Genomic DNA, 26,926 nt, shown 5'->3' on the forward strand with positions numbered 1-26,926 from the left:
TTACTGGAAGATCCTATACATATGTAGTAGGTAAATATAATCCAGGTTGATGTATTTAGTTGAATAGATTGTCTTTACATCAGCATGTGACTGGTACCTATGACTTGCAAAGGCTACCTCTTCATTCTTACAGAATCTCAGTTCAGAAGTTCCTGAAATATTTAAAGTCTCTAGTGTAAGGACTGAAGATTTTTTGGCCTTTATATTAACAAAATGTAAATTCTCTTACTTTTTTTCTTCCCTTTGTGGAAAGTGTCCTGAAACCACATCTGCATGCATGCACACAAAGTTGAAGAAAAGAACCAGCTACCCAAACTGGAATGCAAAGCGTGATTACTCTGGTTGAAGTGCAGGCTTTCCACAGATGTTTGACTGTACACATGGGGCAGGCTTCATTCGAGATGAATACATAGTACAGAAAATGTGCACTCACCCTCCCCCATTCTTTCTGTTTGATTTTGTAGAAGGATTTTAATTAACTTCACAAACCTGCAATAAATTACAGGAGCTGTAAAGTTAATATCGGGAAACAATGCAAATAAGAAAATTGCTGCATAGCTGTAAGATTATATTTTCCTTCTTTTGTACTGGGTAAACACATTTGTTCAAAGCTACATGTATGCTTCTTTTCTACTCTGTGCAGTTGAAATGCATAAGGACATATTTTTCCTGAAAAAAAATAGCCATGCCTACTTCAAGGATTTGGAATTAGAGCTATTTAGATAGTGAGATTACACTCACTGCCTAAACATCTCTAAGTTCTTCTTCCAACATGGAAAAAGTGCCTTTCACAATGGTACTTCAGTTTACCTCTTTACAAAATGTGAGAAAACATCTAGTCTGAAGCTCTGTGTGTTTATGTATATAAATAAAAAAAATTACTTAGGTGTATAATTGTCCTGCTGAACTTATGCTGATATTGGGTAGAATAGGTTTTGTGGGAAGGTGGATCAGTGAAGCAGAATTTGGGAGTTTTGTTATATGGTGTGCAGTGAATAATAGCCCTAAGAACATGCCTACACTGAGATGTTCCGAGAATCCTGATCCTCCTCATCCACTTGTGCTTATCTGTGCTCATCCCTTGTTTCAAGTGCTTGGAGTTTGTAGGCTGTCTGCATGACGTGGACTGCATTCTGTTTACCTTATGCACAGAGAAAGGCAACATACGAAATCTAGTTTACTAAATTATCCTCATATTACCTTTAAATTGCTTGCCACTCCTTTTGTTTCTCTCTTTATTTCATCATAGCAGATAAATTAAATTTGACTCAAGTTTTAGAAGCAATGGCTTTCCTGAGGGGCCAGATTGTGCTGCTTTAGGGGACAGGCAGAATGGGCAGCTAACAGGCTCCTGCACCAGCACTTGTGGGAAAGGATTATCATTGAGGATCAGCCTTTGGCAGTGCGGAGTCCAGTTCTGTTTGGGTCAGGTTTTGTGCTGACTGCTCATCCTTGTGCTGTGCCTGATCAGGGAGCAAGCTGGAGACAGATGAAACCCTGCACAGCCAGGTGAGAGATACACAGTAAGGCTGTGTGAGCTGTGCCATCTGAGATCCTGCTGTAGCTCAGCTATGCTGTATCCTCTCAGGGGAAAGATTCTTCCTGCTATGGCATATCTGTTATTTGTGTATGGTGTTTGGAGGAAGGCAGGAGGGAGATTATACTGACAAATTATTTTATACTTCTATGTAGGGATAAAGAGAGAAAAAAAGAATTAAAAAGCAGGATTTTGACAATTCCCTATGGGCTAATACTTCTTAAGAGCCCAGACTGAAATAAAGAGAAGAGCCTGTATTTTATGCAAGAAGTGTTTGGCACTAGTGGTTAATCACATTTAAACTGTTTGAATATTGGACAGTTAAAAATTGTGCATCCTGTCATTGCTAGACTTTATATTGCTAATTTCATATTCTGAGTATGTAGCATAAAAAATACACTCATTTGTGTTAGAACTTCTAGTTACTCTCCTGGAAAAGTTCTAAAGAATAAACCCTAGGGTGGGCTTATTAGGTGAGTGGATTCTTGTTCATGGTTTGGTTTCTTACCCCCAGATGACTGCCTTTTTCTATAGAGGATAGAGTAAAATCTTGTTCACATTATGTTCATAAGGATTTGGCTGTAATGATGACATGTCACAGTGTAGGAAGTGTACTACAAAACAGCTGGACAGTTTTGGCCGTGACCAATTATGTAAAAGGATAACTCGTGCATACCCTCCCTGAGCTGCTTGTACATGCCTCATCTTAAAAACCCTTTCTCTTCAAAAAGAGGACTTGAACACATGCTCATTTTCCACTGTCCTGTAGACTCATCTCTTTAACAACCTAATAATTCATTCAGTACACAGTGTTCACTTGTGCTTTTATTCTTCTCAGTGTAAAATGGAAGGTTTGACTGTATGAAAGCTAACTCTGTCCAGTGAGAGTGAAAGATTATGCAGGCTTATTAATGCTCAGGAGGTACAGGGGAGAGTCAACTGCAGTGTTTCTCTTCGTGCTGTTCCTCATGCACTGGAAATGTTTTGAGGATAGAGCAGTGTTTTGACAGTAAAATTTGTGGATCAGTACACAGGTTGCCTGTGGTCCAATGTTTTCATGAATCAGGGGAAAACCATCTAGGCATGTCCATTGTATGAGGAGGCAAGCCCCATAGCTTAGTGCTTACATCACCCATAAGCCTTTTATTTATTCTTGGTAAACAACTGTCTTCTGCTTCAAATTAATATCCTGATTGAGTTGCTGATAGAAATGCTAAACCATTTAGCATCAGGTTGCCAACAGCAGCATGACAAGAAATGATGATAGGAACATTCTTGCCAATGACTCTCATTCAAGTATCTGATCAGAGCCATATCACAGGGGTGGACCTTTGGGTGTTGTTAGACATTCAGCGAGTGCTTGAATATGGATAATTTTAAGTTTAGCCAAAAATCAGTAAATTGGGAAAGTGGGTAATGTGGCAGAGAAAACCTCTGAAAACAGCCTCTATTAGCAAGCTAGATATTTGAGTTCAGTGTGGAGTGTGTGTGTGTGTCTGATCTAGGTGGAATAATACAAGAAATAACTACAAATTAAATATTATTACTTAACTCTTGCATTGCTGGAGTCTACCAAGCTACCTTTGCCATTGCCAAGGGAGGGCATAGCTAAGTGCTGCATTTCTTGTCTTCTCAGATACAGTAGCGGTCTGCCCTCATTTTCCCCTTGTTTTTTTCCTCAACCTGTTCTGCTGAGAATAAGAGTAGAAATTTGGGGCAAAAGTTAGCAAAACACATAGTTATGTGTGTAACACTAAAGCGTTTTTCTAGAGGAAGAATTGTGTGATTTTTCTCTCCAAAGCAGGGAACCAGTCAATCTGTCAGTGTACTTCACTGTACACTGATGCTTTTGCACTGGATCAGGGCTTCCCTGTGCATAACACTGGGTGAACAGCATGCTGGTGTTGACTGGGTGACAGTTGTGACTGCTAACTAGCATAGTAGTGCACTAAGGCAATTCCCATCAGGTCACAGAGTGAAAAATAACACTTTTCTTGAGTGTATTAGACCTAATTCTCTAATTAACTGGATATTCACTGAAATAAATTATGTTGCTTTAATTTTCATACTGCTGCAAATGAGAAAAGAATGTGGCTCAGTATGTTACTAGTTGTAGCTTAGATTTGTTGAAGAAAAATGAATCCATGGGTAAAAATGCATTGCTTTGGTGTGGGGTGGTGTGGTAGGAAGGAAAACTAAGAAGTGTAAAGTTCAAAAAATACATTAAAACAATATTTCAACCTATAATCAATAGTGCTCTGACATGTGTTGGCAGGAATAGCACTGAGGTGACAACGAATCCAGAGTAAGTCAAACAAGCAGCGCGAAGTCCAGCTATTAATCAAAATCCAGCCTTTTTTCAGCTTGTGACTAAGCAATTGCATCACTAGTCAAAGGGCTTATTCTTGTGTCATGTATATATTGCCTTAAGCAATTTAGCTCTGGGAAACCACTTGGGAGGAAAAGGGAAAAAAAACCCAAACCCCCAGAATTTTGTCAGAAGATTTATCCAAAGTCAATATTTATAAAGTCATAACAGCCTGGGAGGAATCCATGCCATTTCAGTGCCACAAGCAGTGCCACTGCTTCCAGTGTTTTTTAGAGTTTGACACCTCTGAATCAGTGGAGCATTTCACAGAGTCAGCTAATATGCAAGGGACTTGTCCAGACCATTCTTTGCCTGGAAGAGTCAAAGCTCATGCTCAAGAACAATTTCCTCAGTATCATCCTGTTATTCTCACATTGCTTAGAAGGCTTAATTGTACAGCTCCAGCATGAGGAGAAGAGCATAAATTTGTAATGAGTGAGGAGGCACAGAGCAAGGAGAGTTGGTATGTGGATTCCCTCGTTACCATCTCTGTGGTGCTTAATGGAGGTGGTTGTCCTGGCTCTATAGTTTCTTTACTGGAAGTTTCACATGCTGCCCATTGTGGCAAGCAGTACTACACACTTGCACTAAAAGCACTGCTATTTATGTTTTCCCACTGATAAATCCCTGATTTAGGAACATCCCAAGGAGGTTGGGTGTTTATAATTACTTTTCTACTTGTAATTTCTTGTCCTGTGTCTCAGGATATAATTCTGTCTTCTGTTAGAATACATTTCGAGTCTTATTATTAGGTCTTTTAAACTATCCATTTGCATCCAAAGGAAATAAAGGTGTCTTAACCAAATGTTGTGGACTGTACATCTGCAGTTTCTAACCTGTGGAAGGCCTAAGGTCCATGATTATTTTTAGGGTCTGAGAGTTGAGTTCGTAGTTCTTTTCCATGGCAATACTAAACACTGATAGGCTTGCTGCCCAGCACTACAGGGCTTGCTTTCTGCTTGCTTATTTCTGAACAACTTGGGAACCCTTTGCTCCTACTTATCACTGCATACATATCTAGTTGGTCACTGAAAGGTTTCTAACCAAGGTTTTGGTCTAAATCTTTGGTAATTTGACAGCTGTTAATAGACCTACAGCTGTGCATAGCTATTTTCAGAGGAAGTTAAGATTCTAAACAAACAGTTCAGATCTAACTCCTGAGGCAGGCAGACTCATTTGGAAAATGCCTCTCCAATGTTTGCCAGACTGCACCCAATATTCTGCCAAGTCACTCTCCATTTGTAAATATTAGAATGTGTTGTAGTTACAGATATAGTAAAAGAAAGAAGGTTTAAATTATGCAGCTGAAAAACAACAAAGGAAAATAAATGTAAAGCAGCACATGCTGTGTGCTGTAGGTCTACAGTCTTGCTATTAGATGACAAAGATAACACAAGCTAAAAAGGTCACTCAGTTGAATGACTCTCATGTTTTCTTAATCACATATTTTTGCTTCACCAAAATCTAGAGAACCTCTGCTTGTCTTTCATTCATGTATCATGCTTTGAAGAAGATGTTTTAAAAGGAAGGCTTAAGCAGGAAATGTGTGGACGGGTTATTTGATACAGATTTTGCAATACTAACTCTAAAGGACTAAAGATGATGATAAGCAAAAGGCAATAGAAAAAAACTGGTGAGAGAAACAAGAAAACTATTGAGGAAAGTATATGTAGCAGTGTTTGAGCAAGGGTCATGGTCAGTCTAGTTGTATGTGATCTGGCTGCTGCTTATTGAGAACATGAAGATGTCTTCCAGTATGACCAGAGAGAAAGAATTTGTTATAGAGACGAGGAAGGAGAAAATCCTTTTTTTGGTGTTGGTCTGAAATGTCAACTTGTCCTGCTGTGCTCCTGTTAATTTTCCTTAAGAGTTAAGCAGTGGTACCACACACCAGAGCAGCTGCAGGTCCAAGGGAAGTGCCATTCCTGGAGCTCAGCCTGACATGCATGTTGATATTTCATATACCATGACATATTCATTAGAGCAACTTTCTATATTCTATGCATTTTTGCTGTTCTTAGGCAAGGATCTGACAGGGACAATTGACCTAGCAGTAGAGAAAAGCATAGAGAAGAGACATAAAATGGAAGCTTTTCTGAACACAGTGTGAACTACAAAACTACTGTTGATCAGGATAGCTAAACTGCAACTGAGCCAGCTACTATTCTTTTCTTTTGGTGTCATCTATTCTTCCTACTAAGCACTCCTACTTAAAGAGTAACAGGTCTAACAGTGAAGAGAAGCTTGTAAACCTACACTTTCTTACAGACCAACAAGGTAACTCATGTCTCCATTGAATTAATCTTTTTACTGTTTGTTTTTGGGTTTTCTGACAGTGGATTTCCTCCCCCCTAGATCTCAGAATCTGAAGCTTGTATAAAAGGCACTTTCCAAGGCTTAACTGTGCCACTGACCTGTGCTGGACATGCTGCAAATCTGACGTTGCCTTCCATATACTGGGCAGGGGATTTCTAACTCTGTGCAGCGTTGACGCCTGCTCTCACAAAGAGAGGGAAATGAAGCAGAAAGATCCCACTGCGACAATTAGTGGTTCACAGAGAAGTACTGAAACAAATAGTAAGTGGCTGAAACAGTTCAAGGCAGGGAAACTCTAGCTTCCTACTCTGCTACAATCTCATCTTTCTCAGATTCTCTCCTTCCTTATCCCAATCAGGATTTTCACATGCTTTCATTGACACTGTTACTGTGAGATGATTCTTCATGACTAACAAGTCCTGCAGGGTAAGCCCAATTCTACCCTGTTATCTGTTTGCTGGTCTTATTTATGCTGTCATCTAGTATGAATTTTCAAAGTAGCACTAATATGTTCTTTCCAGGCTGCTGTAACCCTAAGGATTTTCATGAAACTAGCTGAAATGGATTCCTCCTCTTTGACTGAGCCAGCTATCTGAAGAACTGGCTCATGGGCAGGGAAGTCTTTCAGTTTTGAAAGTAGAATTATCCTGATATTCCCTGCTTCTCAAAACTGGATCTTTGCAGGTGGGTGGGTGAGTGGTGCTGGTGGCTTCGTCTGCCCTCACATAAGGACACAAAATGTGGCTGGATCAATGTGTGCTGAACAAATGATCAAGTAGGTTTATTCCTGTTGTCACTCAGATCTGTCTGAGTTCATACTTCCCTCAGCTGCATTCTTTTACACTGCATCTTCTTCTAGAAAATTTAAACAAACTTTTCCTTTGTAGATTACTAACAGAAAAACTGCAGTTCAGTTCCTAATGAATGTTTTCTGTCAAGCATTTGTGCTTTGCTCTCTATTTAAAGGAGTTATGCCGTTTTGTGTCTATCTCAAATAAGCAGTCAATACCCTGAGTATATTGTTTTGTTTTTTGCTCAGCCAGCCATGTTCCTTACCTGAGAACATGAAAGGCTTCAGCTAACATTACAGTATAATGAGAAGGGAAGACCTGTAGCTCTGCAATTGCTCAGAACAAACTGAGTGTCAGCTGCTGTGATAAGGTGTGGGAAGGACTGCTCCTCTGCAGCATGACGACAGTTTCCTCTTGCAGTGCTGGGGAAACATGATGCATGCTGCTCTGAACAGTTCATTGGCAAGGGGAGGAGGAGATAGAGGGATGAGAGGTAGCAAGCACTTGGGAGGGAGCAGTCATTCTGGAAGTCAAATACAAACCAAGAGAGACTAGGGCAAGTAGATTAAAGGCAGCAGAAGAGACAGGATGGGGAAAGAGTGACAAATATGTGTTCCTTGGCTTTTCAGAAGGTCTCTTTGTAGTATCTACGTGCATGTACCAAGGCTCCAGCTCTTTGATGCTGTAAGTGCTCAGCTGCACTGGCCTTTAGGGCCTCCAAGATGGAGGCCAATGCTGTTCAGCTTTCCTTAGTACTGAAGCAAGTCTTTCTCCCTATGAGGGCTGATAGAGTATGACAGCTAATTTTCAGACTGTTACAGGCTGAGTAATCTTTCCTCAATGTCAGGAGTTAGGAACTGTCTCAAGCAGAGCAATCCCACCATGTTGGCTAAGTACATTAAGTAATTAGATATCTAAGTGCTTAGATCTTTTCTCTTGAAAAGTAACTGTTGTCTCTAGGCCACCTGGGCATAGTTGTTTCTCCCAGAAACTAACAGTAGCTGTATAATTGGCATAGCAGAACATCTACTCTGTGGTGGAGATTAGAACTAAAATACTATAATCTGCCAGACCTGTTCTTGCCCACATGCTACCTGCCTTAGCAATTAGTCACTTATTTGTGTATTTCATGGCCAGAGTAGCACAGCCTTTGCTTCCTGCTAGATTGTCTACCACTGCCAAACATATTTCAGTCTAGCCCCTGAGGTACAGATACAGCTTTACCTGATACAAAACCTCAGCATAATTCAGGAAGGACTGGAGGAATTGTCTCTGGATTAAATCTGTGGCTTCCTAACCCATTTACTTACTATAAGTGAGACCTCAACCTCTGGGAGGTAGCACAGCTCAGCTTCTCTTAGTGCAATAATGCAGCCTTTCTTTGCCTGTGAGAAATCTTTTACAGCTGCATACAGCTGTCATTTTACAACCAAGATCTGCCATGGTGCTCACAAGGTGTCTGAAGCTGCTTGGAAGTGCTATGCTGTGACAATTGTCTGGTCAATATACAGGAAAAAGTAAGTTTTCTGCAGTAAATCTTCTGCTTAGAGCCTGTTGCTATACATGCAGTTAGGAATGGAGTAGTTTTGTTGGTGTAATGAATAACAGTCAACACATCATCTTTTACTGCTTTGACAGGGCTCAAGTGTAATCTAAAATGTTGCCAGGAAGGAACAAACTGGTTTGCTGTGCTTTAAAAGGAGTGGATTTACCTAGTTGAGTCAGTTCCAGCATAAGAATAATCCGTTTAGTTTTGGTTTTGTGTTAGTGTTTTGGGGAATTTTTAGGCATAAAACTGAATGTTGCAATGACCTGTTGCCAGTGAGTATCTGGTTCTAAAGCTTGGAGCTCATGCTGGACACCTTATTATGCTATAAAAAAATGTCCTTAGGGATTTGAGGTCCAGTACACTTAAAGCAGGAAGAGGGATAACTCCCACTCTCCCCCTTTTTTTCCCCCCTCAGATGCAGACTCAAAACTTAGAAATGATCCTCTTCATATGTGCTTGTCATTGGTCTGCTTTTCACAGTGCCAGCGTCTCAGTGCTACTGGCTTAGTTTCAAATCTCAGACTTTTGGGTATGCATTGGCAAGAATCACACGTTATCTTCTAGTTGTGAGTATTTCTGCTGGAAGCAGATGTTTTTTCACCCGGGTAAGGTGGCAGTTCTGTTTTCTTGTAGCGTCTGAGGGCGGCAGTATGGGGTGCATTAGTGCCCTTCTTACAGTGTAAGGCTGTAGGAACTGAACCAACATAGCTAATGTTTGGTGTATATCTACCTATCTACCTACCTGTCTGTATTACATTAGATAATCTATCATACACTACAGGCAGGTAGCACAGCTGTTAGTGATAACTGGTCTGTGCAGCGGGGCCAGTGCAGGGCCGGCCGGCCGGGCTGAGGGCTGCTTTTGCTTCCCCGGCGGTCTCTACGTGCCCTTACTGCTTGCTTCGGCCAGCGCGGTAGCACCTGCGCTCACTGCCCCGGCGCCAGGTGGACGCGAGGGTCGGCGGGCACCCGGCCACACGCCTCACTGGTCCACTGCGCACTGGCGCCGCTGGAAGGTGCAGTTCCCCTCCTCTCCCCGCCCCAACTATTTCAGGTAGCGGCGGATGGTCGGCTTGTCGACCTCGCCGAGCCCGGCGTGAGTGAGTGAGCGCTGGTGAGGGACGGCCGGACGGCCGGGCGTGCCCGGGAGCGCCCCGGCCGGCTCCGCGGGGCGCCGCTAATTGGCGCGGCCGCCAGGTGGCAGCAGGCCCAGGGCGGCGTTGTCGCTGCGCGGGAGGCCGGCGGGAGCGAGGGGAGAGGCTGTGCTTCAGTCCCCGAGAACCTGCCTCGGAGCCTGCGGGGCGACCTGCAGCCGCGCTCCGGCACTCCCGGTGGAGGGGCCTCCGCCTCCCATGCGCCGGAGGCCGCGCGTGTGCCAGCTCTCTCGCCCCCGCCGCAAGGAGAGTGCCTCGTCGTGGGGCGTGCGGACGGGACGTGCGCCGCGAGGGACGCCGGCGCGGAGCTGCGCGGTGAGGTGAGGCGAGGCGAGCAAGGCCTGGCCGCGCCCGCGGAGGCAGAGCTCCGAGGGAGAGCCCTGCGCCAGGTGGGCGGCGAGCGCGCGGACTCGGCGCCTCGCTGTGGGGAGAGGGCGCGCGGGCGGCGGTGCGGGCAGTGCCCCAGAGGCTCGGGGATGCCTGGAGCTGCGGGGCCGCGGTGGGGGCTTGCTCTGCTCTGCTCTGGGAGTGCGTTCGGAGCACAGCCGGAGGACCTCGCACTTTCTTCTGGCTGTGAATGAGCTTTCTGCCCTGCGAGATTCCTGCGCCTCGTGTGTCTGCCTGGTTTTGGCTGTGTAAGTAGCCATTTCGGAGCCGCTTTCCCTGTGGGCTCGCTTTCCAGAGGCTGCATCCAGAGGGTGTGTAAGGTGCTGCTTCGTTTTGCCTCGGTGTCCCAGCAGCAGTAGTAACTGCACGTAGTCGGAGCTGAATCCAGCAGTTTGTATGAGAGAGTAAGAGCAGAGACGAACTTTCCTCAGGAAGAATGCGTGTCGCAATTGTTCTTCGTTTGGGCCAGATCTTTTGGTCTATTTAAGTACAGTGTGCAAAGCATGAACTGTGTTGGCGTTCAGTATTTCTCTTCACGCTCTCTTGCCTCTGGCTTTGTTACACTCTCTCCTGCCCTTAAACTGCAGCAGCAGTTGAGCTGTTACTGTTCACTTGTCAGGTTACAGCACTGTATGCCTCAGCACAGGGGAATCTGACAATACCTTTTCTCCTCCAGCTATAACTTCACAGTTTTTTGACCTGTCACTGTACCCACACTTGTGTGTTTAATGATCCTTGACCCACTTGCCGTTAATCCATCCCAATGTGTGGTGTAGTGTTTTTGGAGGTTGGCGGGTTTGTTTTCCCCCGTGCCAGAAGCATGAACGGTTCAGAAATTCTGGCAGCAGTGAGTTCCACAGTTTAATCGGTTGTGTGGAAAAACTGCTTCCTTTGAATCTACGACCTGATACTGCTCTGTCCTTATAAACTCTGCTTGTTCTCTGCTCAGGCTATCTTCATGCTGTTTCAGGACTGTATTGTTTTCTGCTATCCCTTATTTTAAAGTAAAGAATTCTTAGGTTTTTGGTCTTCTCTTGTATGAGAATTATCGTGTCTTTCTTTCCAGTGCCAACACCTTTTCCTGTATTTTTTGTTATTCTTTTATATGTTTTTTTAATCAAGGGATCAGCAAAGTTAAGAGTTCCATTCAAGGTTTCAGTAACGTATCTGCTTGCAGACAGGGTAGGTTTAAATGGGTGCGTCAGTGGTGTGAATAGGCAACAGAAGTTGCACAGATATCTGTTAACTCGCTGTGTGGTCATCTGTTGATGGATCAGCATGGTGTTTTTTTTTTACTCAGAAACAGCTACCTAAGGAAGTAGTTCTTAGAAGCCCAAAACGATGCCCAGTGGATTTAGACTATTCTGTCATTCTGCTGTGCATGTTTATTCTGTCTTCTCTGGCAAGAGCAGGAACTGAAATAGCCCAAATTTGTCTGAGTTTAGTGCTGTTTGTGCAACTGCCAGTGCACTCTTACCAGCTTGATCTATCACACTGTAGTTTGCCAACTCAGACTTCTTTCTGGTACAAAATTAGTAGTGTAAACACTGGTTTATGTGATTTCTACCCATTTGGTATCATCAGAGGTTCAAAATGAAACTTGATACTGATGAAATATGTTAGCTGTAACTGATGATTTCTTTTCCATCATCTATCCATCAGGGAGTCTAGTGGGACAATGAAATTAAGTAAACTAGGAGAAGAGACTGCCTTCCAAGGAGAAAAGTGCTGTAAAATGAGAGTTTTAAGAAAAATTAGAAATAAGAGGTGAGCTGGTTTGGGTTATTGTGTACAAGCCTTCATACTAAGTGTAGATAGGAAGCATGGATTGTGTGTCATAATTGTGCCCTGAGCATAGTCTGTCAGGGTTTATTTAGGAGCAGGGCTAACTCAGGTCTTGCTGATGGTGACTCTTATCTGAAAGAGCTCCATTGGAATTGAAGGAGCAGTTTCTGATTCCTGATGCCTAACTCTCAGAAGTACTTGAAAATCTTGCATGGTGCAAGATTTCTGTTTTTTTCACACTTCATACAACAGGTTAATTCAGAGCTCATGAAGGTATAATTGCAGAAAATTAATTAGGTTGCTGATAGACAGTGATAGTTTTATGATCACAATATTAAACCTTTGCTTTTGCTCTAGAACAAACTGAGTAATGCTGGTAGGCAAACATGCATTAAACAATGCCTGAACACAAACCAAAAATGGTCATAAGCATTTTGAAGACTCAGACTGGCCTGAATGTATGATTCTGTGCAGATAATGATAGCAGAAGAGCTGGTTTTCCACACAAGTAGTCTCAGTTCTGTGATGTGATATCAGATGTGTGATAGAGCATTCACGGTGGCAGTTGTACTGAAAATGGAGATGAAAAAGTGCGAGTGAGACACTTAGCAGTGATACTTTGTTTTTCTCTTTTTTGCTTTACAATTTAGTTAAGTGCAGTCAGTGTAGAGACTTCTACAGGCTTTGAGCTGTTCTGCTAGAAAACATTAAGGTTTGATGATTAGGCACTTAAAACACCAGGAAACTCCAAAGTCAACCATGCACAAGCGATTTTAACTGTGTCCCCTGTAGTGCTGTATTATCATAACAGGCTTCAGTTGTAGAAGATTGTTATTTTTTTGCAAGTAGGAAAAAAGTAAGAGCAGAAAATGAGCTGTATCAGACCAGTTTCTTAAATATTATGGATCTTGACAGTACCACTTCTACCGCTGTAGGATTTTATACCTTTTAATTGTGAAAATGCAAGCTGCAGGATATATTCTGTGAAAAGTATTGTTCCCTTAAGTAGGCACATCTACAGTTCCTCTGTTAGTTCTTTCATTTTCAGAAGCAGCTTAACCTGATATAAATGAAGTTTGGAGGACAAATCAGGTAATTCAATTATGAACATGTATGGTTTAAATAAGTGGTTAATGGACATGGTTGATTTAGTAATCTGTAGTAGATTAAGTAAGAGTGGGTTATTGTGTGTTCTGCATTCAGAATAGCACATTACAGTAGAAACTTCTGTTTGTGCATTTTCCTTTAAAAATCCAATATAATCTAGTACATAATGTGGAAGATTAATTAGGGAGATATTAAGCAGATATAAAGAAACGACTAACAGAGTGATCTGAAGGGCACTGAATTTGGCCTCATCTTAGCCTGCATACAGGATGTGTAGCTGAAACCATTTGCTTCAGTGTTGCTTGAGTATTGTTCTGTTCTGTTTTGTTATGTTCCTTGTGCTAGCTGACAATAGTGGAGACAAATTCTGTATTGTAAAACAATTCAGGTTGTCTTCTCCTGGAACATTCTGTCCCACCCATTTTTCTCTTGGGGGCTTGTGAGTGTCATGTCACATATCAGATGTATGTAGCTTCTCCCTGGAGGGTTATGGCGTTCCCACAGATGAGCCAGCGTTCATGATTTGGTTGCTGTTAAACAATTGGCACTTACCAAGAACATCTACAGGCATCCATGACATGCTTTGTAGGTAGTAGAACCAAGCATTAAATGTGAAGGCTTCTTGGGAGGGGTTGTTCTTGAACTAGACATATTTCAGAGTTGATAAGATCCCAGTATGATCCTCATGAAAGAAAGTAGCCTAATCTTTTGGTTAAGTGATATATGTGTGAGTTGCTGGGATGCAGGCACCTGGTTTCAACACTACCATTAATCTGTTGTGTGGTGCTGATCAAGTCTTACTGATATCTTGCTCCATTTCCTTTATCTGTGAACAAGGTGTGATGATTATGGTATATTGGCCAATTGTAAAATTTCCTGAAGATTATTTGCATACAAAGTGCTCTATGATTAAAAAAAAACTAAACTAAACCAAACAACCCAACAACTCTCCCAGCCCCCCAGTGGAATAAAAATATCTATTGTATATGAGCAAAACTAAATTATGTAGCATATGCGTCATAGTTTATTATTGTGTATCTTCAAATCATAGCTTAAGGACTTGTTGGCTGTTTCACATCAGTCCTGTGCTTCTGGTACTTGCTATCCCAGTTCAGTGTTTATTTTGGTCCTAGTTTTGGAATTTCCCTTCACAGGAAGATTCCATTTTCCTTACATGGAAAACTATATTTTAAAATTTGACTTTTCTTTTGGTTTGGTAGATTCTTTTCTCAGTAAATGCAATATCCACTGTCTCTTTTCTTTAAAGCTCTGATCTAAGGGCAAAGAAGACAAGGAAAAGGTTATCAGTAACTTCAGTGGCTTTCTGATCAAGGTGCTCCCATGTGATGTGCTTTTGTCATTGGAAAGCATGACTGTGAAATCTTAGTGGAATTTTAAACCACCATTTTGGTATTTGTTTAAAGTCTATCTCTTGCTATGTGTTGCATTCACATGCAAGGAACTACTTCTGTGGTTTTGCAAGCAGACAGTGCTCTTTATTTATCCAATAGAATTAGTGATGTATCTCAATTATGGCAGAAAACCATTTGCTGCTGGTAGAATGACTTAAGAGAATGCATGAATGCAACTGTTCTCAGGTATTGGCTTATATTCCTTATTTGCACGAGGAGATCTGGAAATAAATTTAACTGATCAAATGTTGACATGTACCAGATTCACAGAAGCTACATTTGTGGCCCAATGTCAGTTTGTTAGTGTCCAGTGCTACCCTGGGGAAATGTTTAGGAATCAGAAGGTAAATGTGCACTAGAATCATTAGATTGGCTTGTAAATGTCAAAATACATGATTTTTGAGTCCTTAGAATTTGCAGTGTTTCCTTTGTCAGAACAAGCGCCTAGTAACTTCTTGTTCTAATGAGAGTTATGCTTCCCATGCAGTCAGTTCCTGGAACTCTGGGTACCAAAAAATTGTTTAAGTTACAGGACTTGGAAGATAAAATTCAACCCTCTACAGTGAATCTGCTTATTCATAGCTGTGGTCTTGTATTCTTCTTTTAAGATTGCTATAAACTCACAAGTTCTACATAGCTATATATGATTAAGTGTAGACATAAATACAGTTCTTTAGAAAGCTACCTTTTTTTTAAATTGCTTTTTTTGGGTCAGTTTCACTTTGCTTACTTAATTGTGACTTAACTTGGGTGTTTGGTTTGTTTTTTTTACCCCTGAACTTAGTCTTCTTAAAATAATGCACTGAATAGAGAATAGTACTTCAGATTTTGTTAAATTCAGGAGATAAGTGTTGTGACAACAGAATTTGCAACTTTTGAACTTTCTTTGTCTATGTCTGAAGGGTATATTGACCTCTTCTTGTATAGGTAAGAAGTTTAGCAGAGAAATCTGGCAGTGAGCAGAGTCTTTCCAAATTTCTCTGTCAGCATAGAAGCAGGGCTGACACAACAGCTTGGATCTTGTTTGCTTGAGAGGTGGGGCAAGGTCTGTCCTTGATAAAAGAGCAGGAGAAGAAGGCTGCCCAATTTAAATGTTTGTTGTGAGCCTAATGATACTGTCCATAACGTTGCACAGAAGTAAGGTGGTTTCCTGTTTGTTGCCTTCTGTGTGAGATGTGGTAACTCAGTTTGAATGTGTTTTCTCTGCTCTCGTTTTGGGAAGCAGATGAGTAAAAAAGCCCTTTTAAAAGCTCTTCTTCATAAAAGCTGCTTCTTGGTGAAAAACATTTGTTGTGCCTGGCCTTGCTGGATCAGCATTTGGACACAGAAGACTCCCCTAGGACAAAAACGTCACTTGGATACTTGAATATCCTATGACTTAAATCAGTAATCTCAAGTCAAGTGAATTCCCCTGATACTCCATTTAGATTAGCTGCAGAGAAGTGCATGGAAGGATAAACCTTTCTCTAAATGGCAAATTCAGTGAAGCTGTTGACAATAATCTGAGAGTAAATGTTGACTTGGAAAGTTTTCAAATGTCCTGGGTTTTTTTTTGTTTTGTTTTCCATGGTAAAGCTGATTACTGTAGTCCTGGCTTGGTAACACCAGACTGCTATTAGCTGGGTGTATATGATACTTTAATTTTTGTTTGGTTATTTTTATCTAAAATATGTAGTTTCTATGAAAGTAAAAAAGAATAAATACTCCTGCTTATCAGATTGGCAAAGAGAAGCAAGAGCCTGTCCAATCCCATCCTGCGTAATTACAATAAAATGACATCCTATGACAAGCTGCCCAAAAGTGTGATAAATTACATGGAATGGATGCAGTTACTTAATCTGGCAGCCAGCAATAAAAGCACACTCTCGTTTTCTTGTAGTTCCATGGAGCTGCATTCACTGAGGAAGTGAATGTGGGACAGCAGACAACCCTCCTGATCTTGGGGGTTTGTATGTGGAATTTAAGCACTAACTAGAACAACAGAAGAATAAGGATTTAAAAGAATAGAGTGTGTTAACCATTAACTGTTGATACTTCTTAGCTTTGATGGCCCAAGAAATACTGTTCCTGTGTTGAAACATGGTTCAGGCAGGGTGTCAGTTTTGACTTTTCCTATAGTGCTAAACAGCTACTAAATATGTAAATTCCTATGTTCCTTCTTCAGATATTGCTTATACTTGTTAATGCATATTGCACATCAAAAAGACCTTCACTGTCTGTCTTTCTCCCCCTCTCTCTTTTCTTTTCTTTTTCTTTCCCCCCCCTCCTTTCTTCATAGTTCAGGGGCTTGCTCACATTGGCATTATGGAGTTTGGAGTACTTTGCCTCTCTAGGAATGTTTGCAATTTTTTTTCAGGATCAGGTTTAGATTTTATTACTTAAGCACTGCACTGCCAGTGCTGAGATAATTAATCAGTTGTCATAAAGCTGTCCCTTCTGCCTGTGTTTGTTGCTGGCCAGATTCATCATACCAGGGCTAAATGTAGGGTAATAGTTTGAGAGCATGTTTAAAATCTAATAATAATCAATAATCATTTTAAGGAAAAAAACCCTATCCAGTTTTGAATTATGAGGACATGAAAGGACTAAAATGTCTTTGCTGTTTTCATGCTGTTAGAATTGGACAGAAAGTTATCTGACTCGTTTTGAGCCATGCTGCTAGTGATTAAACAGTGATTGTTTCTACTGCTTTGAAAAGGAAAAGGAGGAGAAACTGTTTCCAAATGTAACTTGCTGGCAATTGAAGGTTTGGAGAGGTAGGCTTGATTTGTTCCTGCTTTTTGTTTTGCTGTTTTCCTAAAGTTCTGTTAGAGGGGCTTTTCAAAACTCCTGTTTACTCAGAACATACAGATTTTGTGGTTAATGAGGAAACAGTATCAAGCAATGCCCGAAGAGTGATTGTATTGGAGTTGCATTCCTTTCAGCAAGTCTTCACCTATCTCCAACAGTGAGTACTCAAGTAAAGGACTGTAAATCACTATATAAACCCCTGCTTTTCTGACTTCAAGCAGTATGTGGAACAGCAGCAGGCTCTGATTTAAGGAACAACAAACCTACAAAACTCAGTCACTTTTTAAAAGGTCACCAGTGATCTTGCATGCTTGGCCTGTGGCATAGGGACTATTTAAAGCAGCAACTGGAAGTCCGGTGTGCTGCCAGCACTTTTTAATTGGCTGTGCTTCTTGTCTTGCGAATTCAAGAAGCCTTTCATTCACATTTTAAGTCTCCATTTTTGACTTTGTAGACACATGAATGTTTTACTTAAAGCATTAAGTGATGTCAGGTGAAGGTCAGTGCACTACAATAACCTGCCCTCAAGCACAAATAAATTCAGGCTTTGGTGCCAAGAGATGACCTTTGATTTCTTTTTACCTGATGCAACAAGGACCCTGTTCAGAATTCTTCATTCTCTCTTTACTTAGGCAAAGTCCCAGCCACTTGAATACTCTGCTTGAGCAAGAATGGTTACAAAAGTTTTCTAAGCATGGTATGATGATGGCAGAGGTTTCAGCATCACAGACGAGTTTGATAAACTAAATTAGGATTGACATTTATTGCAGTCAGAAAAGAGAAGTGAAAAGTGAGGATGGATTTTGTTGTGACTTGCATGGCTGCCAAATCTAAAACTACTACTGCTAAGTAGTGTTTCTAAGCTACATCTGAACAACAGAGATAGTAAGCAACAATATTTATGCATTATAACATTTGTTATATATAGGCAGAAAAGAATACTTTAATCTGAAGTCATCATTGATTTTTAGATACAGCCAGAAAGTTGCATGTGCTGTCAGTGGTTGGACTCGTCTTGTGGTAGTCATGCTTTCCTGTTCCTGCCATCCTCCTGATCTAGGTATGCCACTCAGCAGTGAGATGAGATGTAGAATCACAGAAGACATCCGCTTGGAAGAGACCTCAAAAATCATCTGGTCCAACTCTTGACCCAGCACCAAAGGGTCAACACCAAACTGTGTTCCTAAGTGCCAGGTCTACACACTGCTTTAACACCTCCAGGGATGGTGACTCCACCACTGCCCTGGGCAGACCATTCCAATGTTTGACACCCCTCTCTGTGGAGAAATATTTCCTGATACCCAGCCTCAACCCCCCCAGCTTGAAAACATTTCCTGTAGTCCTGTCACTTGACACATCCTTGCAATAGTCTTGTACTCTGAGTTGTCTGCCCCTTCTTCCATAGCCAGTAGACTCTTGTTTTCTTCCCAGATTCTCAAAACGAAGTGTAATAATTTTGTCCAAACTATGTGTTGCCAGATGGGATTGTCAGTAAGCTAGGTTATCCTGAGTGAAGTAGCATATGGTTAAATGGGAAAGCAGGATACAGACTCCCTTTTTTTACTGAGCTGTTACTAACTAGTGCTGGTTTTCACTGTCTTGTTAAAAAGGAGATTTCTCTTAATCTGCCCTTCCAGAAGTTGTAGAGAAGTATGATTTGTTTACTGTTTTTAACTCTCAATCTGTTTGGCTTTTGCAGATGTGAGAGTGAGTACTTGTATGCATCAGCTGTAGGGAATGAAATTGCAAGTAGCCAAACTGATTCAGTTCTTTCAAAGTCAGATTATACTCACTTAGACCTTATTGGCAGGTAAAGTCTTAGACATACTCTCAGGCAAACCTCTCTTGAAAGAATTAGCAGATTTACTTATAGGCTGAGAAAAAGTCAAGACTAGAACCTGACCTGGAAAGGGTGACTGGAAGTCAAAATTGAGTACAGTTTTCCTGACTCATTAATTTACTTTTTGCATAGCACCATTAGCAAGGGTGACAAGAGTTGTTAGTAATTCTGTGAGGTTAGTATCTTTTATCTGTCAACCATAAACCCATTCTTCACAGACCACTGGACAGCATCTGTCAAGCTATGTATTTCCTTTTAGGGAGATTTTAATCTTCAGTGAGTGAAATATTTCAGCTCTATTGCTCAGTGATTGATAACCTGAGATTCCATGAATGTAATGTAAAATGGTTCTCCAGTGTGTTCTCTGAGTTATGCTTTTATGTGTTAGCATGCAGAATTTAATAGTTGCACAATTTCAAGATGATTTGTTGTCATTCTTTCAGTTACTTGTCAGAGACCTTTTGGTAGTCCATTGTTTCATGTTGGGTTTAAACTCCCTGCTATTCTCTTTCAAAATTAGGAGAGAAATACTTAATTTCACAGTACTCTTGTAAGACCTCTCATTAGACCTATTATTCATCAATATGTAAATGAAATACTTATTTTGAATGGCACCTTGTCACCAGGAACACTTGATTTTCACCCGTGTATGCTATCAACTGTTGCCGAATACTTAGACCAAAAAAGTTAATGCCTGAAGCACAGCCTCCTATATTTTATTCCTTTTTATCTACAGGAAGGTTATGGATTGGACATGTATTTACAATGTTTGTTGAGCAGCATGAAAGTTAATTCTTATGCTGAGTGGTTTAAAAAGAGAAGCAAAAAGGGCTTGTGTTCTACCAGGTAGAGCTGTTCATTAAATAGCTGAAAAACTATCACAGTATCACCAAGGTTGGAAGAGACCTCATAGATCATCAAGTCCAACCCTTTACCACAGAGCTCAAGGCTAGACCATGGCACCAAGTGCCACGTCCAATCTTGCCTTGAACAGCCCCAGGGACGGCAACTTTGCCACCTCCCCGGGCAGCCCATTCCAGTATCCAATCAACTCTCTCAGTGAAGAATCTTTCCTCTTTGCAAAAGGAAGGTATTTTCTGACTGCACAATGCTTCTGTGATCTGTGTGATTTTTTTGCTTGATGAGAGGGGTGTCTCCCGGCTGTGTTCCTAAGAAATAGCTGATTATACTGCTGAAATATGCTGTGTGTTACTTTCCTCGTACATGTGCCTTCAATTAGATTTGCTGAAGTATTTGTTTTCTGTGACCTTTTCAAATAGGACATGTTATAACTCTTGGAATGAGGCTGGTGGGCTCTCAATTTTCTTGCAAAAGACAGTAAGTTCTCAGAACCATCATCTGTCTACTTCTTGATGTAAACTCCAATCAAATCCTGCTGCAAGCTGATGTTTTGATGAAACTCAGACTAAGATAGGTAGAAATTTGGAAGCTTTTATTTGATTTCAGAGAGAGAATTTGTGTTCTGAAAACAGATGAATGGGTGCTTGTAGAGATGTTGGGCATTTCCATCTGGCTTTTTAGGCTGCTAATGGTTCCTTTTTCTGTGTCTTTGAATATCAATTATCAAGTTAATGTTGTCCATGACTTGGGAAAGGTTAAGAAAGATTCTGTTGTGAATAGAGTCTGTAATATACAGTGTCCTCCTTACATGTGCAGTCTCTTCTGTGTCCTTGGTTTGGAATACTCATGTTGTAACAAAGAAGTTCTTTAAAAGGAGAGCAAATTTTATCAAGTATATGGTATGTCTCTTGTGAGAAGAGGTTATGGTTTCTAATATGTAGAGCTGTGATAAGTGGCACCTTCTATAATTTTCAAATTATGAAACTGATAGGACTTTCAGTTCCCTGGGCTGGTAAGTATGGGACAGTATCATGGGTTGAGTTTTAGTCTGCTGCTATTCATACCATCCTGCCTGATGCCAGTGTTGAAATGAAAGTGCTGTCTGGAGCAGAGTATTATGGGGCTTTAAGTTCAGATTGCAATGTGAAATGCTTCCTGTTCTGGTTGCTGCTTCTGGGTTCCCAGGTTTTTTGAGATGTTGGCTCTTTTCCACAGGAATGCTGGTTTGCTTTTATGCTGTTTTTTGTTTTGTTTGGTTTGGGGTAATCATGTATAGTATGATTAGATTATTAGCTAAGGTATTTTTTCATTGATATTATCTCATTTATTCAGTAAACATCTTATCTCTTTATCTAAACCCTGAGTTTACATGTATTAGTTTTCCTCCACTTCTGTGTTGGGGCACCAGGCAGGTTATCCTGTTGTTTTGATTTAAACCATTTACAGACAGGTTACTTTTAATGGTTGTGTGCAATGGTTATCAAGGGATCTGTGAACAAATAGAATCTGCAGCTACGTTTACATGACAGAAGTAGAATACCCTAATCGAAGTACTACTACTAAGTACTTTCATATGGGAGCAGAATTGCTGAGATCCTTATGTACAGCTATGAGGAGCTGGAATTCCTTAAATCAGAAAATTGACTGCGGTAGAAGACAAGAGATTCAAGAAGTGAAAGCTGCATTTAGATCTGTGATTCCTTCATTTAGAAATAAGGTTGTTCATCTACACTGTCATCATAAGAAATCATTCTTGTAGAAGTGGTAGTCACTAAGCACAATTAAAAAAAGTATGCCAGGGATTTGACCAGAATTGCACAGCTTGTCAATCGGAAATCCTGAAGGGAAGATGGATTTGCAATAGTTTCCACACAGTCAGACCCCAAGATCCTCTGTCAGTTTGGAGAGAGATATGATCTCATTTCTGTGATTCATTTTACCTTTTACATAATTGTACCCTGCCTGGAAACCACACAGGAGAACTTTAAATGCAGTAAGGGTTTGTAAGAATTGGCTAATGCTTTCAAAAATTTGCAGGAGGGGGCAAAATCAGACTAAAAATGGCAATTTTAGTGCATCCTGAATATTGAGAGAGAGTAGTCTTTCTGGCTTATTATTTTGAAGAAGTCACAGAGAACAATTAATTCAGTATTTCTGACACTGGACTTGATTTTGTGGTTTCTGTTGGGTTGGAATTTGTTTGTTTGTTTTCTTTCTTCTTTCTGTTGGTTAAGTCTGATCTCCTCTGACTTGAGGGTTATAAAACATACCAGGATTACTAATTAACACTGCTACTACAGTGTGCTTCCTTTGCAGTTGATCTCAGTTAACTGTCATAATTCATTCCACAACAATATACTTCGGTTATCAAACCTGTTACTGTGATGGTAAATCCATATATAAGCTTATTACTGAGTTTAAGAGGTCTTTAGTGAATTTTAGATCCGATTCATTATAAAATTTCACTTTTATTATTTTTTTATTACTAGTGCCCATTCAGCAAATACATTCCCAAACAAGGATTAAGAAAAAAAGAAATCAAGAAGGAAAATGAAAGAAACAAATGCTACTGGTAACATGCAGTATGACTGCAGCTCACAACTTACGCAGACGCAATTTCTTGCTCTCCCCTTTTACCCACAGGATTCCTATCACAGTCCTTATTAGATCTTTCATTAAATTATATGTACTTCAACAAAGACTGTTTGAATTATGGCACCCTCCATTATTAGATTATTCCAAGGCAAAATTTGCATCTTGTGAACGGGAGTTCTGGGACATTGTGTGGGGGGTAACTGTTGGACTTCGCAGCCTCCTTGATTTTCGGAGAACAATGAAGTGTGGAGTTGACTGTCAGCTGTTCAGGTTACATGCTCTCCACTGAATTGCAAGGAAAGGAGCTGAAGTGTAGAAGCACAGCTTTGCAGAACCGCAGACACCTTCACCTAGTTGAGGCCCGCAGGTCGCGGCTGAGGCGCGGCTCTGAGGCCCCAGGGAGTGCCGCTCCTCCCGGTGAGTCAGGGCTGCCTGCTGCCGCGCTGAGTCACCTCCGCGCTGCTGTGCGAAAGCAGATCCCAGGGGCTGTGTTTAAAAGGCAATTAGTAGTTACACCTGTGAATGTAAGACGCTTGATCCTGTCTCTGTGTACACTGGTGGTGGAGTATTATTACCGAATTGGGGAGGGGTTGTGAGATTTTTGGCAAGGAAATCCTGAACTTGCCCCTCTACTCCGCTCTGGTGAGACCCCACCTGCAGTACCACATCCAGTTCTGGAGCCCCTATTACAAGAGGGATATGGACATGCTGCAGTGTGTCCAGAGAAGGGCCATGACAATGATCAGAGGGCTGGAGCACGTCTCCTGTGAGGACAGACTGAAAGAGTTGGGGCTGTTCATTCTGGAGAAGAGGAGGCTCCCAGGTGACCTTACTTGTGGCCTTCCAGTATGTGAAGGGGGCCTACATAAAAGCTGGGGAGAGACTTTTTATGCTCTGAGGTAGTAACAGGACTAGGGGGAATGGAGCAAAGATGGAGTTGGGGAGATTCAGACTGGACATGAAGAGAAAGTTGTTCATCATGAGAGTGGTGAGACCCTGGAATGGGTTGCACAGAGTGATGTTTGAGGCATCCCTGGAGGTGTTTAAGTCCAGGCTGGATGAGGCTGTGGCCAGCCTGATCTAGGGTAGGGTGTCCCTGCCTGCGGCAAGGGGGTTGGAACTAGATGATCCTTGGGGTCCCTTCCAACCCTGACTGATTCTATGAAATTAAAACTTCTGGATCTTGATCAAGCTTAGATTGGAGACAGGCACTGAGCCTTCTTGGACAGCAGTCATTCTCAACATGCCCAGAAGTACAACTTAAAGGTTTTCAAAGCCTTTTAGTAAAACAGAGAGGCACCTTCAGGGTTAGGTGTAGTAACTTGCAGATTTTGCTTTAATGAGCATGTTTGTTCCAGGTGAGCATCAGAACTTTCCATCAGATCAAATGGTAGATTTCTCTGTTACACTTGTTTCTGAGAGCTGCATTGTTCAAACGCAGTTACTGAATATTTGAAGAGATTAGAACTCTGGTGATAGGTGTCAACAGCAGCACTCCAAGCTGTTGGAAGTATGTATAAATTATGTAGCTAGGTAAACCTGGTGCACTGTGAGGTGCTTTATCAAAGTCTTGGGAATGCAGTGAATTTTGGATGCAATCCAAACAACTTGCATTGAATGTAGTTTAATAAGTGTGAACAACTAAACTAGTAGCACAAGGCAACAGATCCAAAGACAGTCTTAAATGATATAATGTATTTTTTTCTTTAAGTATTTATAAATGTTATTTCCCCCCCAAAAAAAAAAGAAAATAAAAAACAAGCTTTGCACATAAATGGAAAGATGGCTTCAGAATGATGTTCAAGTTTTACAGCTACTTCAAGATGCTGTGCCTGTCAGTATACACAGTCTAACCAGAAAGAGAAATATCAAAGGAAACTTAAGTTGACTTGATGTATATTTAAGCAGATGAAATAGGCTAAAATCATAGAGGCATTCTGAACTTGGTTGTATTAACATATATTCCTACACTATGTTGTGAGTGGTTTCTACATCCTTGTTGTGAGATAGATTAAAGGGTCTTGGTTTGTTTCAGTAGGTACTGTACATATGAACATAAGAAATTTGTTACAGTTAATACATAGATGCATATGGATACATGTGATTTGGTGTAAGTGTGAGCCTTGCAATGGCTGAAATGACATTGGAATTCATGAAAGTGAAATACTGTCCACTTACAATACACAAAGGGTATAGTCACATGAAAAATTGCATGTGACTGGTCCTGTGATATTTAAGAAGTTAGCCTAACTGATTCGTTGGTTTTCTGCACATTTTCAAACCACACTGTAGGAGGATGTTTCTTTAAGTTAATTATCCAAGAGGGAAATCTCATCATTGACTTTTTCCTTTTTTTTCCCCCCTTAACTTTCTGTACAGTGTCTGTGGTGCATGTCCTGATAATACTGATAAATTGCATCATTTAACTCTTTGAGAAATCTTACTGTGTCCATTACAACCATTTGTGGGATTGCCTGTGAACTTGCTAGATTGTTTTTCTCTAAATTACTGTCATTATCCATCTCTGCCCCTTTTTGGAAATCTCCATTATAAATCGGTGATTTTGTGTTCTGATTTCACTTAAATGCTCACCTGAGCCCTTCTGACAAAGGGCTACCATGGCTGACAAGAAGTGGGCTGCTAGGCTGAGATGATAAAGGAGACTGCAGGTAATGTTCAGAGAAGAATCAGCAAATATTAAGACAAGCTTGGTAATATAACTACTGAGACTGGTAGCAGCAGTTTAAAGGTGTTAGGATCGCTCACCTGCAGTTTGAAAAGGGAAGAGACTTTAATCAGAGCCTTTTTATCCAGTCTCATTTTCTGTGGCCTGATGCACATTTTATTATATGCAGTGAAACACCTCTCCCTTTGATTGTCAGACCACCGCTGCTTTGGAGAGGATGTTTGACTTGTGTTTTGCAGATTAGTTTTGGGGGTTTTGTTTGGGTTTTGGGGGAATGTGTGGTGGGTTTTTGTTAGATTTTTTTCCCTACCTAGTTTAAGATATTTTGGTTTCATCCCATTTGTAGCTGAAAAGAGGAAGATTGCTGAAATGTCAAATAATTTAATGCAGTGCTGACAGTCTTACTGACTCTGTGGAAGTACAGAAATATGGATTGTTCCATTTGAGATATTGGTATTTATTCTGCTGTAAATAAGGTTACTTAGAAAGCATTTTGCTAGGTAGTTCTATAGTGCTTTTAAGCCACTTGTGGGAAGGTAATTTGACTTTTACATTTGCAAGGCTTCTTGCAGTGCCTAGCATATAATACACCTCACCAGGCTTTTTGAAAGTTTTTGTGCCAAAATTCATGCTATTTAATCCTATTGTCAACTGTCTCTTCTCATTTCTGGTGTTTATTTTTTCCTGGATCTTCAGGAGAGAAAATAATTATCATGTTTGCCCATTGTAATCTCAAAACCACCACTGCCAAAATGACGTTTCTTTCAATGGGCTGTAAGCACCAAAGTACTTACATCATTTTAAAAACAAGTTCTCAAGTTGCTTAGATAGTTGTTAGTTTTTGAGCTGTCCTACAAATGATACTTTAAAAGAAATGCACCTATAAATTGCAGTAAGAAGTACTTAAAAAATGGCACTGAAATACTGTTGAAAGTTGAGTTTGTAGTGCAACCTGCTATTGACAATGAAGGTACAGATGAGCTGAGTATATTAAAAACATATGCATGAACTTTAAGCACTCTTTTTTAAGAGCAATCTTCAGTAACAGTGGAGCTCCCTCCCCCACTTCTTCAGAAAACTAGATATGTAATAGTATCTCTTCTGCTTTTCAAGGGACATCTGATTTACAAACTGGATTATGAGAGCGAACATTTATTTTTCTCTGGGTTCATATCTTTTAATAATGTTCTGCTGAGACTGTGTGCCTACATACAAGGGTCTTGGATGAAAAAGATTAATGTGGAATGAAAAAAACATCTGGGAAAAAAAACCCAGAATGATAAGAACTTTTAAACCATGTTAATTCCAATCCATGTTAGATCTATATCCTCTGTTTTCAAGAAGTGATACCAAAGAATATTGCCTCTGTATGTCTGGTAATTAAGAGCCAGATTGCACAAAGTAAGACATCTGTTTTCTTCAGCACTGAGTGTGTTGGTATCTGAGGGGGATCTGTTGAACTGCGTGGCTTTGTGTCAGTGCTATGTATGTGGACTGGCCAAATGTTTAAAGGAACACAGCTTTTCTGAAACTACTAAAATCTGAAATAACCTAAAACGTTGCAGGAGATCCAGACTAAAAATCTTCTTTTGGAAGTGCTGCCCACCTTTTACAAATTAGTTTGCTTTGGGTTGACTCTGGCTGGATGTACTGAGTGCCCACCAAAGCTGCTCCATCACACCCCTCCTCAGCTGAACAGGGAAGAAGAATATAATGAAAGGCTCATGGGTTGAAATAAGGACAGGGGG

At 40.8% G+C, this 26,926-nt stretch overlaps 1 protein-coding gene across 5 annotated transcripts in view; it reads left to right on the plus strand.

Annotated features, from left to right (window-relative positions):
- The first annotated feature begins 9,633 nt into the window (after positions 1 to 9,633).
- THSD4 (thrombospondin type 1 domain containing 4) overlaps positions 9,634 to 26,926 on the plus strand; it is a 243,986-nt gene continuing 226,693 nt past the window's right edge. For 4 of the 5 annotated variants that reach the window (XR_010305346.1, XM_064157493.1, XM_064157495.1 and 1 more), the window contains exon 1: positions 9,634 to 10,035. The gene's annotated coding sequence lies outside the window, so the exon portion shown is untranslated. Of the gene's footprint in view, positions 10,105 to 26,926 lie in introns of all 5 variants that reach the window. The other variant, XM_064157494.1, reaches the window with a different exon arrangement.

The sequence above is a fragment of the Pogoniulus pusillus genome, chromosome 17 (assembly GCF_015220805.1).
Source record: "Pogoniulus pusillus isolate bPogPus1 chromosome 17, bPogPus1.pri, whole genome shotgun sequence".
NCBI classification, from domain to species: Eukaryota; Metazoa; Chordata; class Aves; order Piciformes; family Lybiidae; genus Pogoniulus; species Pogoniulus pusillus.